This window comes from Pristiophorus japonicus, chromosome 23 (assembly GCF_044704955.1).
Source record: "Pristiophorus japonicus isolate sPriJap1 chromosome 23, sPriJap1.hap1, whole genome shotgun sequence".
Classification (NCBI taxonomy): domain Eukaryota; kingdom Metazoa; phylum Chordata; class Chondrichthyes; family Pristiophoridae; genus Pristiophorus; species Pristiophorus japonicus.
In genome coordinates, this window is record NC_091999.1 from 50,642,808 (window position 1) to 50,661,335 (window position 18,528).

The 18,528-nt window shown below is 43.8% G+C and overlaps 7 non-coding genes across 7 annotated transcripts; all 7 read right to left on the minus strand.

Annotated features, from left to right (window-relative positions):
• Nucleotides 1–2,073: 2,073 nt before the first annotated feature.
• On the minus strand, nt 2,074–2,154 carry trnas-aga (transfer RNA serine (anticodon AGA)). The gene has a single exon. It is a non-coding gene; the product is annotated as a tRNA-Ser (tRNA).
• Nucleotides 2,155–10,212: 8,058 nt separating this feature from the next.
• On the minus strand, nt 10,213–10,284 carry trnad-guc (transfer RNA aspartic acid (anticodon GUC)). Its single transcript has one exon. It is a non-coding gene; the product is annotated as a tRNA-Asp (tRNA).
• A 1,578-nt stretch (nt 10,285–11,862) lies between these two features.
• trnas-aga (transfer RNA serine (anticodon AGA)) lies at nt 11,863–11,943 on the minus strand. The gene has a single exon. It is a non-coding gene; the product is annotated as a tRNA-Ser (tRNA).
• A 1,857-nt stretch (nt 11,944–13,800) lies between these two features.
• trnas-aga (transfer RNA serine (anticodon AGA)) lies at nt 13,801–13,881 on the minus strand. Its single transcript has one exon. It is a non-coding gene; the product is annotated as a tRNA-Ser (tRNA).
• Nucleotides 13,882–15,754: 1,873 nt separating this feature from the next.
• trnas-aga (transfer RNA serine (anticodon AGA)) lies at nt 15,755–15,835 on the minus strand. The gene has a single exon. It is a non-coding gene; the product is annotated as a tRNA-Ser (tRNA).
• Nucleotides 15,836–17,708: 1,873 nt separating this feature from the next.
• trnas-aga (transfer RNA serine (anticodon AGA)) lies at nt 17,709–17,789 on the minus strand. Its single transcript has one exon. It is a non-coding gene; the product is annotated as a tRNA-Ser (tRNA).
• A 219-nt stretch (nt 17,790–18,008) lies between these two features.
• On the minus strand, nt 18,009–18,080 carry trnad-guc (transfer RNA aspartic acid (anticodon GUC)). The gene has a single exon. It is a non-coding gene; the product is annotated as a tRNA-Asp (tRNA).
• Between the last annotated feature and the right edge of the window lie 448 nt (nt 18,081–18,528).

Sequence of the window (18,528 nt, forward strand, 5' to 3'; positions counted from 1 at the left end):
AATGAGAAAAAAATGTCAGTCGTGAAAGGTGTGGGACGTGATACCATCTGTCTCAGGATCAGTTTTGCAAAGTTCTGGTTAAATTGTGAAATGGAATGAAAAATGCCGAGAATCGTAGTGGACAGGATTCAAAACTACGCAGGGGAAACCCAATGGATTTCTAATCTATCGTCTTAAGCACTCGGCCACTTCGAATGCGACTCTGCCTTCTTAAACGTTACTCAAAAAAACTCAGTTATCCATCTCTGTGCAACATACGGCCAAAGAATCCTGAAAAATTCTCCGCTTGCTAAAAATCTGGAAGAGTCAATCTCCTCTATGTGTAGTTTTCCAGTTCTATATTGCTCTGGAACTTTTTAATATGAATCTCGACCAAGAAACAGAAGTAAAATGCTACATTTTTAAACACCTGGCTTCGAGTCGGGTAATTGAACCCCAGTCTCCCGCGTGACAGGCAGGGATAGTTACCACTATACTAACGATGAACTGACAGACACCAGCTCTGTCAGAGCAGGAATCGAGCTGTGCACAGAACTGGACACCATGAGAAGTCGACAGACACATTGAGAGACAGAGACAAACCGACAAGCAGGGAGAGACAGACAGCGAGATAGAGACAACATGAGTCAGAAAGAGTAAGACTGAGAAGGAGAGGCAGACTTAGTGAGAAAAAGACTCAAACACATACATATACAGAGATGTGTGTATGTGTGATCAATTAAGAGAGAGAGGGTAAGAGTGAGAGAAAGAAAATGATAAAGACAGTGACAATAAGAGGAACTGACAGAGAGAGAGATCGAGACTAAAACAGAAAACGATGGAAATACTTATCAGGTTAAAGGCTGGACTAACAGAGACAGGCAAAGACAATGACGGACCGAAATGATGGGAAAGAGAGAGCCAGTCAGACAAAGAGTCTGAGAGAATCCCATTGGAACAGACGTGGCACCGTGAGAAAGAGACAGATTGAGAGACAGAGACAAACAGAGAAACAGGGACAGACAGAGTGAGTCAGACTGAGAGAGACAAAGACTCAAACATACAAACACATACACAACTCTCTGAAGAGAGAGAGAGAGGTAGAGACCGAGCAACGCAGATACATTTCACAATTTCATTTGATTATCGGTTCAGAGTGTCACATTGTTACAGAAAATTGCTGATTCAACCGATGAAAATCCGGTCTCACTGATCAGAATGGGAGGAAATCCGTGTTAAATTAAAGAGATAACAGGAGTGGGGTACGAACCCACGCGGGAAATAACCATTAAAATTTAAGGCCAACGCCTCAACCACTCGGCTATCCTGGTCCTGTGAGACCTGCATTCTGTCTCTGTGAGAATCTGGGCTTCAACCCCAACCCCACATACAAACACATGCACATCGGCTTTCAGTCAGCATTTACAAACATTTTTAGTAATATTGAGACGGGGGCAACTCTCCTATTCTTTTTCGAGTAATCTACTGGAAACTTTCATATCCACCCGAGTGTGCAGACGGAGCTTCAATTTAACATTTCATCCGAAAGTCAACAGCTTCAACATTGCAAAATTCCCCAAGAGCTGCACTTAAGTGTTAGTCAAGATGATAATGCTAAAGTCTCAGAAGTGCGACTTGAACACACAAACTCCCGATTCAGTCGAGAATGCTGCCACTGAACCAAAGCCGATACAAAAGTTCACAACCTTTTTATTTCCACCAATTCTTTTTTATATGTTCCAGGACATACCAAATTCATGGTGATGATTTCCACAGACAGTTGCACATACACAGAGACATATATAGAGATAGACAGACACAGAGACACGCACACACATAACCAAAAATTTGCACGCAATTACGGGAATGCACAGATGCCTTCGTCATCTCGAGGGATAGACAGGCTGAATCACTGTCGCAACTTTGACTGACGTTTGCGATTTTTGAAACAGATGTATCGTGAATATTGCAGATTAGCAAAAATGAGAAAAAAATGTCAGTGTTGAAAGGTGTGGGACGATTTTCCATCCATCTCAGGATCAGTTTGGCAGAGAACCGGTTAAATTGTGAAATGGAATGAAAAATGCTGATAATCGTAGTCGGCAGGATTCGAACCTGCGCGGGATAACCCAATGGATTTCTAGTCCATCGCCTTAACCACTCGGCCACGACTACTGTGTCGCTGCCTTTTTAAACTTTACTCAGAAAAAACTCAGTCATCCATCTCTGTGCAGCAGACGGCCAAAGACTCTTGAAAAATTCTCCGTTTGCTAAAAATCTGGACGAGGCAATCTCCTCGACCTGTATTTTTAGAGTTCGATATTGCTCTGCAATTTTTTAATATGAATCTCTTCCAAGAAACAGAAGTAAAATTGTACAATTTGAAACAACTGCCTCCCCGTCGGGGAATTGAACCCCTTTCTCCCGTGTGACAGGCGGGGATACTCACCACTATACTAACGAGGAACTGACGGGTACCAGTTTTGTCAGAGCAGGAATCGAGTCACTGTGAACAGAACTGGACACCAGGAGAAGTCGACAGACACATTGAGAAACAGAGACAAACCGACAAACAGGGAGAGACAGACAGCGAGATCGAGACAACGAGAGACAGAAAGTGTGAGACTGAGAAGGAGAGGCAGACTGAGTGAGAAAAAGACTCAAACATATACATATGCAGAGATGTGTGTGTGTGATCTATTAAGAGAGAGGGGTAAAGAGTGATAGAAAGACAATGATAAAGACAGTGACAAGGAGACAGATGGAGAGAGATCGATAGAGACTAAAACAGAAAATGATGAAAATACTTCTCAGCTTACAGGCAGGGACTAACAGAGACATGCAAGGACATGGACAGACCGAAATGATGGGAAAGAGAGAGCCAGTCAGACAAAGAGTCTGAGAGAATCCAATTGGAACAGACGTGGCACCGTGAGAAAGAGACAGATTGAGAGACAGAGACAAACAGAGAAACAGGGACAGACAGAGTGAGTCAGACTGAGAGAGACAAAGACTCAAACATACAAACACATACACAACTCTCTGAAGAGAGAGAGAGGTAGAGACCGAGCGACGCAGATACATTTCACAATTTCATTTCATTATCGGTTCAGAGTGTCACATTGTTACAGAAAATTGCTGATTCAACCGATCAAAATCCGGTCTCACTGATCAGAATGGGAGGAAATCCGTGTTAAATTAAAGAGATACCAGGAGTGGGGTACGAACCCACGCGGGAAAAAAACATTAAAATTTAAGGCCAACGCCTCAACCACTCGGCTATCTTGGTCCTGTGAGACCTGCATTCTGTCTCTGTGAGAATCTGGGCTTCAACCCCAACCCCACATACAAACACATGCACATCGGCTTTCAGTGAGCATTTACGAACATTTTTAGTAATATTGGGACGGGGGCAACTTTCCTTTTCTTTTTCGAGTAATGTACTGGAACTTTCATATCCACCCGAGGGTGCAGACGGAACTTCAATTTAATATTTCATCCGAAAGTCAACAGCTTCAACATTACAAAATTCCCCAAGAGCTGCACTTGAGTGTTAGTCAAGATGATAATGCTCAAGTCTCAGAAGTGCGACTTGAACACACATACTCCCGATTCAGTCGAGAATGCTGCCACTGAACCAAAGCCGATACAAAAGTTCACAACTTTATTGTTTCCCCCAAGTCTGTTTTATAAGTTCCAGGACATACCAAATTCATGGTGATGATTTCCACAGACAGGTGCACATACACAGAGACATATATAGAGATAGACAGACACAGAGACACACACACATAACCAAACATTTGCATGCACCAACGGGCATGCACAGATGCCTTCGTCATTTCGAGGGATAGACAGGCTGAATCACTGTCGCAACTTTGACTGATGTTTGCGATTTTTGAAACGGATGTATCGTGAATATTGCAGATTAATACAAATGAGAAAAAAATGTCAGTGTTGAAAGGTGTGGGACGTTATTCCATCCATCTCAGGATCAGTTTGGCAGAGAACCGGTTAAATTGTGAAATAGAATGAAAAATGCAGATAATTGCAGTCGGCAGGATACCAACATGCGCGGGATAACCCAATGGATTTCTCGTCCATCGCCTTAACCACTCGTCCACGACTACTGTGTTGCTGTCTTCTTTAACGCTACTCAGAAAAAACTCAGTCATCCATCTCTGTGCAGCAGACGGCCAAAGACTCCTGAAAAATTATCCGTTTGCTAAAAATCTGGACGAGGCAATCTCATCTACCTGTATTTTTACAGTTCCATGTTGCTCTGGAACTTTTTAATGTGCATCTCTTCCAAGAAGCAGAAGTAAAATTCGACATCTTGAAACAACTGCATCCCCGTCGGGGAATTGAACCACGGTCTCCCGCGTGACAGGCGGGGATACTCACCACTATACTAAAGAGGAACTGACGGGTACCAGCGCTGTCAGAGCAGGAATCGAGTCACTGTGAACAGAACTGGACACCAGGAGAAGTCGACAGACACATTGAGAGAGAGAGACAAACCGACAAACAGGGAGAGACAGACAGCGAGATAGAGACAACGAGAGACAGAAAGTGTGAGACTGAGAAGGAGAGGCAGATTAAGTGAGAAAAAGACTCAAATATATACATATACAGAGATGTGTGTGTGATCCATTAAGAGAGAGAGGGAAAGAGTGAGAGAAAGACAATGACAAAGACAGTGACAAGGAGAGAGACAGATAGAGAGAGAGCGATAGAGACTAAAACAGAAAATGATGGAAATACTTCTCAGCTTACAGGCAGGGACTAACAGAGACAGGCAAAGACATGGACAGACCGAAATGATGGGAAAGAGAGAGCCAGTCAGACAAACAGTCAGAGAGAATCCCATTGGACTAGACGTGGCACCGTGAGAAAGAGACAGATTGAGAGACAGAGACAAACAGAGAAACAGGGACAGACAGAGTGAGTCAGACTGAGAGAGACAAAGACTCAAACATACAAACACATACACAACTCTCTGAAGAGAGAGAGAGGTAGGGACCGAGCGACGCAGATACATTTCACAATTTCATTTCATGATCGGTTCAGAGTGTCACATTGTTACAAAAAATTGCTGATTCAACCGATCAAAATCCGGTCTCACTGATCAGAATGGGAGGAAATCCGTGTTAAATTAAAGAGATACCAGGAGTGGGGTACGAACCCACGCGGGAAAAAAACATTAAAATTTAAGGCCAACGCCTCAACCACTCGGCTATTCTGGTCCTGTGAGACCTGCATTCTGTCTCTGTGAGAATCTGGGCTTCAACCCCAACCCCACATACAAACACATGCACATCGGATTTCAGTGAGCATTTACGAACATTTTTAGTAATATTGAGACGGGGGCAACTTTCCTTTTCTTTTTCGAGTAATGTACTGGAACTTTCATATCCACCCGAGGGTGCAGACGGAACTTCAATTTAATATTTCATCCGAAAGTCAACAGCTTCAACATTACAAAATTCCCCAAGAGCTGCACTTGAGTGTTAGTCAAGATGATAATGCTCAAGTCTCAGAAGTGCGACTTGAACACACATACTCCCGATTCAGTCGAGAATGCTGCCACTGAACCAAAGCCGATAAAAAAGTTCACAACTTTATTGTTTCCCCCAAGTCTTTTTTATAAGTTCCAGGACATACCAAATTCATGGTGATGATTTCCACAGACAGTTGCACATACACAGAGACATATATAGAGATAGACAGACACAGAGACACGCACACACATAACCAAAAATTTGCACACACCAACGGGAATGCACAGATGCCTTCGTCATCTCGAGGGATAGACAGGCTGAATCACTGTCGCAACTTTGACTGATGTTTGCGATTTTTGAAACGTATGTATCGTGAATATTGCAGATTAGTAAAAATGAGAAAAAAATGTCAGTGTTGAAAGGTGTGGGACGTTATTCCATCCATCTCAGGGTCAGTTTGGCAGAGAACCGGTTGAATTGTGAAATGGAATGAAAAATGCTGAGAATCGTAGCCGGCAGGATTCGCAGGATAATCCCAATGGATTTCCAATCCATCGCCTTAACCACTCGGCCACAACTACTGTTTCGCTGCTTTATTAAACGTTACTCAGAAAAAACTCAGTCATCCATCTCTGTGCAGCAGACGGCCAAAGACTCCTGAAAAATTCTCCGTTTGCTAAAAATCTGGACGAGGCAATCTCCTCTACCTGTATTTTTACAGTTCGATATTGCTCTGCAATTTTTTAATATGAATCTCTTCCAAGAAACAGAAGTAAAATTCTACAATTTGAAACAACTGACTCCCTGTCGGGGAATGGAACCCCGGTCTCCCACGTGACAGGCGGGGATACTCACCACTATACTAACGAGGAATTGACGTGTACCCGCTCTGTCAAAGCAGGAATCGAGCCACTGTGAACAGAACTGGACACCATGAGAAGTCGACAGACACATTGAGAGACACAGACAAACCGACAAACAGGGAGAGACAGACAGCGAGATAGAGACAACGAAAGACAGAAAGTGTGAGTCTGAGAAGGAGAGGCAGACTGAGTGAGAAAAAGACTCAAACAGATACATATACAGAGATGTGTGTGTGTGATCTATTAAGAGAGAGAGGGAAAGAGTGATAGAAAGACAATGATAAAGACAGTGACAAGGAGACAGATGGAGAGAGATCGATAGAGACTAAAACAGAAAATGATGAAAATACTTCTCAGCTTACAGGCAGGGACTAACAGAGACAGGCAAAGACATGGACAGACCGAAATGATGGGAAAGAGAGAGCGAGTCAGAAAAAGAGTCTGAGAGAATCCAATTGGAACAGACGTGCCACCGTGAGAAAGAGACAGATTGAGAGACAGAGACAAACAGAGAAACAGGGACAGACAGAGTGAGTCAGACTGAGAGAGACAAAGACTCAAACATACAAACACATACACAACTCTCTGAAGAGAGAGAGAGAGGTAGAGACCGAGCAACGCAGATACATTTCACAATTTCATTTCATTATCGGTTCAGAGTGTCACATTGTCACAGAAAATTGCTGATTCAACCGATGAAAATCCGGTCTCACTGATCAGAATGGGAGGAAATCCGTGTTAAATTAAAGAGACACCAGAAGTGGGGGACTAACCCACGCGGGAGACGAACCCACGCGGGACAAACTCATTGAGTTTTAAGGTTAACGCCTCAACCACTCGGCTATTCTGGTCCTGTGAGAACCTGGATTCTGTCTCTGTGAGAATCTGGGCTTCAAACCCAACCCCACATACAAACACATGCACATCGGCTTTCAGTGAGCATTTACGAACATTTTTAGTAATATTGACACGGGGGCAACTCTCCTATTCTTTTTCGAGTAATGCACTGGGAACTTTCATATCCACCCGAGGGTGCAGACGGAGCTTCAATTTAATTTTTCATCCGAAAGTCAACAGCCATAACATTGCAAAATTCCCCAAGTGCTGCACTTGACTGTTGGCCAAGATGATATGCTCAAGTCTCAGGAGTGCGACTTGAACAGACAAACTCCCGATTCAGTCGAGAATGCGGCCACTGAACCAAAGCCGATACAAAAGTTCACAAGCGTATTATTTTCCCCAAGTCGTTTTTATAAGTTCCAGGACATACCAAATTCATGGTGATGATTTCCAGTGACAGTTGCACATACACAGAGACATATAAATAGATAGACAGACACAGAGACCCACACACATGTCACCAAAAATTTGCACGCACCAACGGGCATGCACAGATGCCTCAGACATCTCGAGGGATAGACAGGCTGAATCACTGTCGCAACTTTGACTGATGTTTGCGATTTTTGAAACGGATGTATCGTGAATATTGCAGATTAATAAAAATGAGAAAAAAATGTCAAAGTTGAAAGGTGTGGGACGTTATTCCATTTATCTCATGATCAGTTTGGCAGAGAACCGGTTAAATTGTGAAATGGAATGAAAAATGCTGAGAATCATAGTCGGCAGGATTCGAACGTGCGTGGGATAACCCAATGGATTTCTAGTCCATCGCCTCAACCACTCGGCCACGACTACTGTGTCGCTGCCTTTTTAAACTTTACTCAGAAAAAACTCAGTCATCCATCTCTGTGCAGCAGACGGCCAAAGACTCCTGAAAAATTCTCCGTTTGCTAAAAATCTGGACGAGAAAATCTCATCTACCTATATTTTTACAGTTCCATATTGCTCTGGAATTTTTTAATATGCATCTCTTCCAAGAAACAGAAGTAAAATTCGACATCTTGAAACAACTGCCTCCCCGTCGGGGAATTGAACCACGGTCTCCCGCGTGACAGGCAGGGATACTCACCACTATACTAACGAGGAACTGACGGGCACCAGCTCTGTCAGAGCAGGAATCGAGTCACTGTGAACAGAACTGGAAACCAGGAGAAGTCGACAGACACATTGAGAGACAGAGACAAATCGACAAACAGGGAGAGACAGATAGCGAGATAGGGACAACGAGAGACAGAAAGTGTGAGACTGAGAAGGAGAGGCAGACTGAGTGAGAAAAAGACTCAAATATATACATATACAGAGATGTGTGTGTGATCTATTAAGAGAGAGAGGGAAAGAGTGAGAGAAAGACAATGATAAAGACAGTGACAAGGAGAGAGACAGGTAGAGAGAGAGCGATACAGACTAAAACAGAAAATGATGGAAATACTTCTCAGCTTACAGGCAGGGACTAACAGAGACAGGCAAAGACATGGACAGACCGAATTGATGGGAAAGAGAGAGCCAGTCAGACAAACAGTCAGAGAGAATCCCATTGGACCAGACGTGGCAACGTGAGAAAGAGACAGATTGAGAGACAAAGACAAACAGAGAAACAGGGACAGACAGAGTGAGTCAGACTGAGAGAGACAAAGACTCAAACATACAAAACTCTCTGAAGAGAGAGAGAGAGGCAGAAAGCGAGCGACACAGATACATTTCACAATCGGTTCAGAGTGTCACATTGTTACAGAAAATTGCTGATTCAACCGATGAAAATCCAGTCTCACTGATCAGAATGGGAGGAAATCCGTGTTAAATTAAAGAGACAGCAGGAGTGGGGGACGAACCCACGCGGGAGACGAACCCACGCGGGACAAACTCATTGAGTTTTAAGGCCAACGCCTCAACCACTCGGCTATTCTGGTCCTGTGAGAACCTGGATTCTGTCTCTGTGAGAATCTGGGCTTCAACCCCAACCCCACATGCAAACACATGCACATCGGCTTTCAGTGAGCATTTACGAACATTTTTAGTAATATTGACACGGGGGCAACTCTCCTTTCTTTTTCGAGTAATGTACTGGGAACTTTCTTATCCACCCGAGGGTGCAGACGGAGCTTCAATTTAATTTTTCATCCGAAAGTCAACAGCCATAACATTGCAAAATTCCCCAAGTGCTGCACTTGAGTGTTTGCCAAGATGATATGCTCAAGTCTCAGGAGTGCGACTTGAACAGACAAACTCCCGATTCAGTCGAGAATGCGGCCACTGAACCACAGCCGATACAAAATTTCACAACCGTATTATTTTCCCCAAGTCGTTTTTATAAGTTCCAGGACATACCAAATTCATGGTGATGATTTCCAGTGACAGTTGCACATACACAGAGACATATAAATAGATAGACAGACACAGAGACCCACACACATGTAACCAAAAATTTGCACGCACCAACGGGCATGCACAGATGCCTCAGACATCTCGAGGGATAGACAGGCTGAATCACTGTCGCAACTTTGACTGATGTTTGCGATTTTTGAAACGGATGTATCGTGAATATTGCAGATTAATAAAAATGAGAAAAAAATGTCAAAGTTGAAAGGTGTGGGACGTTATTCCATCTACCTCAGGATCAGTTTGGCAGAGAACCGGTTAAATTGTGAAATGGAATGAAAAATGCTGAGAATCGTAGTCGGCAGGATTCGAATCTGCGCGGGATAACCCAATGGATTTCTAGTCCATCGCCTTAACCACTCGGCCACGAGTACTGTGTCGCTGCCTTTTTAAACTTTACTCAGAAAAAACTCAGTCATCCATCTCTGTGCAGCAGACGGCCAAAGACTCCTGAAAAATTCTCCGTTTGCTAAAAATCTGGACGAGACAATCTCATCGACCTGTATTTTTACAGTTCCATATTGCTCTGGAACTTTTTAATATGCATCTCTTCCAAGAAACAGAAGTAAAATTCGACATCTTGAAACAACTGCCTCCCCGTCGGGGAATTGAACCCCGGTCTCCCGCGTGACAGGCGGGGATACTCACCACTATACTAACGAGGAACTGACGGGTACCAGCTCTGTCAGAGCAGGAATCGAGTCACTGTGAACAGAACTGGACACCAGGAGAAGTCGACAGACACATTGAGAGACAGAGACAAATCGACAAACAGGGAGAGACAGACAGCGAGATAGAGACAACGAGAGACAGAAAGTGTGAGACTGAGAAGGAGAGGCAGACTGAGTGAGAAAAAGACTCAAATATATACATACACAGAGATGTGTGTGTGATCTATTAAGAGAGAGAGGGAAAGAGTGAGAGAAAGACAATGATAAAGACAGTGACAAGGAGAGAGACAGATAGAGAGAGAGCGATAGAGACTAAAACAGAAAATGATGGAAATACTTCTCAGCTTACAGGCAGGGACTAACAGAGACAGGCAAAGACATGGACAGACCGAAATGATGGGAAAGAGAGAGCCAGTCAGACAAACAGTCAGAGAGAATCCCATTGGACCAGAAGTGGCAACGTGAGAAAGAGACAGATTGAGAGACAAAGACAAACAGAGAAGCAGGGACAGACAGAGTGAGTCAGACTGAGAGAGACAAAGACTCAAACATACAAAACTCTCTGAAGAGAGAGAGAGGCAGAAACCGAGCGACACAGATACATTTCACAATTTCATTTCATTATCGGTTCAGAGTGTCACATTGTTACAGAAAATTGCTGATTCAACCGATGAAAATCCGGTCTCACTGATCAGAATGGGAGGAAATCCGTGTTAAATTAAAGAGACACCAGGAGTGGGAGACGAACCCACGCGGGACAAACTCATTGAGTTTTAAGGCCAACGCCTCAACCACTCGGCTATTCTGGTCCTGTGAGAACCTGGATTCTGTCTCTGTGAGAATCTGGGCTTCAACCCCAACCCCACATACAAACACATGCACATCGGCTTTCAGTGAGCATTTACGAACATTTTTAGTAATATTGACACGGGGGCAACTCTCCTATTCTTTTTCGAGTAATGCACTGGGAACTTTCATATCCACCCGAGGGTGCAGACGGAGCTTCAATTTAATTTTTCATCCGAAAGTCAACAGCCATAACATTGCAAAATTCCCCAAGTGCTGCACTTGAGTGTTGGCCAAGATGATATGCTCAAGTCTCAGGAGTGCGACTTGAACAGACAAACTCCCGATTCAGTCGAGAATGCGGCTACTGAACCAAAGCCGATACAAAAGTTCACAACCGTATTATTTTCCCCAAGTCGTTTTTATAAGTTCCAGGACATACCAAATTCATGGTGATGATTTCCAGTGACAGTTGCACATACACAGAGACATATAAATAGATAGACAGACACAGAGACCCACACACATGTAACCAAAAATTTGCACGCACCAACGGGCATGCACAGATGCCTCAGACATCTCGAGGGATAGACAGGCTGAATCACTGTCGCAACTTTGACTGATGTTTGCGATTTTTGAAACGGATGTATCGTGAATATTGCAGGTTAATAAAAATGAGAAAAAAATGTCAAAGTTGAAAGGTGTGGGACGTTATTCCGTCTATCTCAGGATCAGTTTGGCAGAGAACCGGTTCAATTGTGAAATGGAATGAAAAATGCTGAGAATCGTAGTCGGCAGGATTCGAACCTGCGCGGGATAACCCAATGGATTTCTAGTCCATCGCCTTAACCACTCGGCCACGACTACTGTGTCACTGCCTTTTTAAACTTTACTCAGAAAAAACTCAGTCATCCATCTCTGTGCAGCAGACGGCCAAAGACTCCTGAAAAACTCTCCGTTTGCTTAAAATCTGGACGAGACAATCTCATCTACCTGTATTTTTACAGTTCCATATTGCTCTGGAACTTATTAATATGCATCTCTTCAAAGAAACAGAAGTAAAATTCGACATCTTGAAACAACTGCATCCCCATCGGGGAATTGAACCACAGTCTCCCGCGTGACAGGCAGGGATACTCACCACTATACTACCGAGGAACTGACGGGTACCAGTTCTGTCAGAGCTGGAATCGAGTCACTGTGAACAGAACTGGACACCAGGAGAAGTCGACAGACACATTGAGAGACAGAGACAAACCGACAAACAGGGAGAGACAGACAGCGAGATAGAGACAACGAGAGACAGAAAGTGTGAGACTGAGAAGGAGAGGCAGACTGAGTGAGAAAAAGACTCAAATATATACATATACAGAGATGTGTGTGTGATCTATTAAGAGAGAGAGGGAAAGAGTGAGAGAAAGAAAATGATAAAGTCAGTGACAAGGAGAGAGACAGATAGAGAGAGAGCGATAGAGACGAAAACGGAAAATAATGGAAATACTTCTCAGCTTACAGGCAGGGACTAACAGAGATAAGCAAAGACATGGACAGACCGAAATGATGGGAAAGAGAGAGCCTTTCAGACAAAGAGTCAGAGAGAATCCCATTGGACCAGACGTGGCACCGTGAGAAAGAGACAGATTGAGAGACAAAGACAAACAGAGAAACAGGGACAGACAGAGTGAGTCAGACGAAGAGAGACAAAGACTCAAACATACAAACTCTCTGAAGAGAGAGAGAGAGGCAGAAACCGAGCGACACAGATACATTTCACAATCGGTTCAGAGTGTCACATTGTTACAGAAAATTGCTGATTCAACCGATGAAAATCCGGTCTCACTGATCAGAATGGGAGGAAATCCGTGTTAAATTAAAGAGACACCAGGAGTGGGAGACGAACCCACGCGGGACAAACTCATTGAGTTTTAAGGCCAACGCCTCAACCACTCGGCTATTCTGGTCCTGTGAGAACTTGGATTCTGTCTCTGTGAGAATCTGGGCTTCAACCCCAACCCCACATACAAACACATGCACATCGGCTTTCAGTGAGCATTTACGAACATTTTTAGTAATATTGACACGGGGGCAACTCTCCTATTCTTTTTCGAGTAATGCACTGGGAACTTTCATATCCACCCGAGGGTGCAGACGGAGCTTCAATTTAATTTTTCATCCGAAAGTCAACAGCCATAACATTGCAAAATTCCCCAAGTGCTGCACTTGAGTGTTGGCCAAGATGATATGCTCAAGTCTCAGGAGTGCGACTTGAACAGACAAACTCCCGATTCAGTCGAGAATGCGGCTACTGAACCAAAGCCGATACAAAAGTTCACAACCGTATTATTTTCCCCAAGTCGTTTTTATAAGTTCCAGGACATACCAAATTCATGGTGATGATTTCCAGTGACAGTTGCACATACACAGAGACATATAAATAGATAGACAGACACAGAGACCCACACACATGTAACCAAAAATTTGCACGCACCAACGGGCATGCACAGATGCCTCAGACATCTCGAGGGATAGACAGGCTGAATCACTGTCGCAACTTTGACTGATGTTTGCGATTTTTGAAACGGATGTATCGTGAATATTGCAGGTTAATAAAAATGAGAAAAAAATGTCAAAGTTGAAAGGTGTGGGACGTTATTCCATCTATCTCAGGATCAGTTTGGCAGAGAACCGGTTAAATTGTGAAATGGAATGAAAAATGCTGAGAATCGTAGTCGGCAGGATTCGAACCTGCGCGGGATAACCCAATGGATTTCTAGTCCATCGCCTTAACCACTCGGCCACGACTACTGTGTCGCTGCCTTTTTAAACTTTACTCAGAAAAAACTCAGTCATCCATCTCTGTGCAGCAGACGGCCAAAGACTCCTGAAAAACTCTCCGTTTGCTAAAAATCTGGACGAGACAATCTCATCTCCCTGTATTTTTTCAGTTCCACATTGCTCTGGAACTTTTTAACATGCATCTCTTCCAAGAAACAGAAGTAAAATTCGACATCTTGAAACAACTGCAGCCCCGTCGGGGAAGTGAACCACGGTCTCCCGCGTGACAGGCGGGGATACTCACCACTATACTAACGAGAAACTGACGGGTACCAGTTCTGTCAGAGCAGGAATCGAGTCACTGTGAACAGAACTGGACACCAGGAGAAGTCGACAGACACATTGAGAGACAGAGACAAACCGACAAACAGGGAGAGACAGACAGCGAGATAGAGACAACGAGAGACAGAAAGTGTGAGACTGAGAAGGAGAGGCAGACTGAGTGAGAAAAAGACTCAAATATATACATATACAGAGATGTGTGTGTGATCTATTAAGAGAGAGAGGGAAAGAGTGAGAGAAAGACAATGATAAAGACAGTGACAAGGAGAGAGACAGATAGAGAGAGAGCGATAGAGACTAAAACAGAAAATGATGGAAATACTTCTCAGCTTACAGGCAGGGAGTAACAGAGATAAGCAAAGAAATGGACAGACCGAAATGATGGGAAAGAGAGAGCCAGTCAGACAAAGAGTCAGAGAGAATCCCATTGGACCAGACGTGCCAACGTGAGAAAGAGACAGATTGAGAGACAAAGACAAACAGAGAAACAGGGACAGACAGAGTGAGTCAGACTGAGAGAGACAAAGACTCAAACATACAAAACTCTCTGAAGAGAGAGAGAGGCAGAAACCGAGCGACACAGATACATTTCACAATCGGTTCAGAGTGTCACATTGTTACAGAAAATTGCTGATTCAACCGATGAAAATCCAGTCTCACTGATCAGAATGGGAGGAAATCCGTGTTAAATTAAAGAGACACCAGGAGTGGGGGACTAACACACGCGGGAGACGAACCCACGCGGGACAAACTCATTGAGTTTTAAGGCCAACGCCTCAACCACTCGGCTATTCTGGTCCTGTGAGAACCTGGATTCTGTCTCTGTGAGAATCTGGGCTTCAAACCCAACCCCACGTACAAACACATGCACATCGGCATTCAGTGAGCATTTACGAACATTTTTAGTAATATTGAGACGGGGGCAACTCTCCTATTCTTTTTCGAGTAATGCACTAGGAACTTTCATATCCACCCGAGGGTGCAGACGGAGCTTCAATTTAATTTTTCATCCGAAAGTCAACAGCCATAACATTGCAAAATTCCCCAAATGCTGCACTTGAGTGTTAGCCAAGATGATATGCTCAAGTCTCAGGAGTGCGACTTGAACAGACAAACTCCCGATTCAGTCGAGAATGCGGCCACTGAACCAAAGCCGATACAAAATTTCACAACCGTATTATTTTCACCAAGTCGTTTTTATAAGTTCCAGGACATACCAAATTCATGGTGATGATTTCCAGTGACAGTTGCACATACACAGAGACATATAAATAGATAGACAGACACAGAGACCCACACACATGTAACCAAAAATTTGCACGCACCAACGGGCATGCACAGATGCCTCAGACATCTCGAGGGATAGACAGGCTGAATCACTGTCGCAACTTTGACTGATGTTTGCGATTTTTCAAACGGATGTATCGTGAATATTGCAGATTAATAAAAATGAGAAAGAAATGTCAAAGTTGAAAGGTGTGGGACGTTATTCCATCTATCTCAGGATCAGTTTGGCAGAGAACCGGTTAAATTGTGAAATGGAATGAAAAATACTGAGAATCGTAGTCGGCAGGATTCGAACCTGCGCGGGATAACCCAATGGATTTCTAGTCCATCGCCTTAACCACTCGGCCACGACTACTGTGTCGCTGCCTTTTTAAACTTTACTCAGAAAAAACTCAGTCATCCATCTCTGTGCAGCAGACGGCCAAAGACTCCTGAAAAATTCTCCGTTTGCTAAAAATCTGGACGAGACAAACTCATCTACCTGTATTTTTACAGTTCCATATTGCTCTGGAACTTTTTAACATGCATCTCTTCCAAGAAACAGAAGTAAAATTCGACATCTTGAAACAACTGCAGCCCCGTCGGGGAAGTGAACCACGGTCTCCCGCGTGACAGGCGGGGATACTCACCACTATACTAACGAGAAACTGACGGGTACCAGTTCTGTCAGAGCAGGAATCGAGTCACTGTGAACAGAACTGGACACCAGGAGAAGTCGACAGACACATTGAGAGACAGAGACAAACCGACAAACAGGGAGAGACAGACAGCGAGATAGAGACAACGAGAGACAGAAAGTGTGAGACTGAGAAGGAGAGGCAGACTGAGTGAGAAAAAGACTCAAATATATACATATACAGAGATGTGTGTGTGATCTATTAAGAGAGAGAGGGAAAGAGTGAGAGAAAGACAATGATAAAGACAGTGACAAGGAGAGAGACAGATAGAGAGAGAGCGATAGAGACTAAAACAGAAAATGATGGAAATACTTCTCAGCTTACAGGCAGGGAGTAACAGAGATAAGCAAAGAAATGGACAGACCGAAATGATGGGAAAGAGAGAGCCAGTCAGACAAAGAGTCAGAGAGAATCCCATTGGACCAGACGTGCCAACGTGAGAAAGAGACAGATTGAGAGACAAAGACAAACAGAGAAACAGGGACAGACAGAGTGAGTCAGACTGAGAGAGACAAAGACTCAAACATACAAAACTCTCTGAAGAGAGAGAGAGGCAGAAACCGAGCGACACAGATACATTTCACAATCGGTTCAGAGTGTCACATTGTTACAGAAAATTGCTGATTCAACCGATGAAAATCCAGTCTCACTGATCAGAATGGGAGGAAATCCGTGTTAAATTAAAGAGACACCAGGAGTGGGGGACTAACACACGCGGGAGACGAACCCACGCGGGACAAACTCATTGAGTTTTAAGGCCAACGCCTCAACCACTCGGCTATTCTGGTCCTGTGAGAACCTGGATTCTGTCTCTGTGAGAATCTGGGCTTCAAACCCAACCCCACGTACAAACACATGCACATCGGCATTCAGTGAGCATTTACGAACATTTTTAGTAATATTGAGACGGGGGCAACTCTCCTATTCTTTTTCGAGTAATGCACTAGGAACTTTCATATCCACCCGAGGGTGCAGACGGAGCTTCAATTTAATTTTTCATCCGAAAGTCAACAGCCATAACATTGCAAAATTCCCCAAATGCTGCACTTGAGTGTTAGCCAAGATGATATGCTCAAGTCTCAGGAGTGCGACTTGAACAGACAAACTCCCGATTCAGTCGAGAATGCGGCCACTGAACCAAAGCCGATACAAAATTTCACAACCGTATTATTTTCACCAAGTCGTTTTTATAAGTTCCAGGACATACCAAATTCATGGTGATGATTTCCAGTGACAGTTGCACATACACAGAGACATATAAATAGATAGACAGACACAGAGACCCACACACATGTAACCAAAAATTTGCACGCACCAACGGGCATGCACAGATGCCTCAGACATCTCGAGGGATAGACAGGCTGAATCACTGTCGCAACTTTGACTGATGTTTGCGATTTTTCAAACGGATGTATCGTGAATATTGCAGATTAATAAAAATGAGAAAGAAATGTCAAAGTTGAAAGGTGTGGGACGTTATTCCATCTATCTCAGGATCAGTTTGGCAGAGAACCGGTTAAATTGTGAAATGGAATGAAAAATACTGAGAATCGTAGTCGGCAGGATTCGAACCTGCGCGGGATAACCCAATGGATTTCTAGTCCATCGCCTTAACCACTCGGCCACGACTACTGTGTCGCTGCCTTTTTAAACTTTACTCAGAAAAAACTCAGTCATCCATCTCTGTGCAGCAGACGGCCAAAGACTCCTGAAAAATTCTCCGTTTGCTAAAAATCTGGACGAGACAAACTCATCTACCTGTATTTTTACAGTTCCATATTGCTCTGGAACTTTTTAACATGCATCTCTTCCAAGAAACAGAAGTAAAATTCGACATCTTGAAACAACTGCATCCCCGTCGGGGAATTGAACCCCGGTCTCCCGCGTGACAGGCGGGGATACTCACCACTATACTAACGAGGAACTAACGGGTACCACTTCTGTCAGAGCAGGAATCGAGTCACTGTGAACAGAACTGGACACCAGGAGAAGTCGACAGACACATTGAGAGACAGAGACAAAACGACAAACAGGGAGAGACAGACAGCGAGATAGAGACAACGAGAGACAGAAAGTGTGAGACTGAGAAGGAGAGGCAGACTGAGTGAGAAAAAGACTCAAATATATACATATACAGAGATGTGTGTGTGATCTATTAAGAGAGAGAGGGAAAGAGTGAGAGAAAGACAATGATAAAGACAGTGACAAGGAGAGAGACAGATAGAGAGAGAGCGATAGAGACTAAAACAGAAAATGATGGAAATACTTCTCAGCTTACAGGCAGGGACTAACAGAGACAGGCAAAGACATGGACAGACCGAAATGATGGGAAAGAGAGAGCCAGTCAGACAAAGAGTCAGAGAGAATCCCA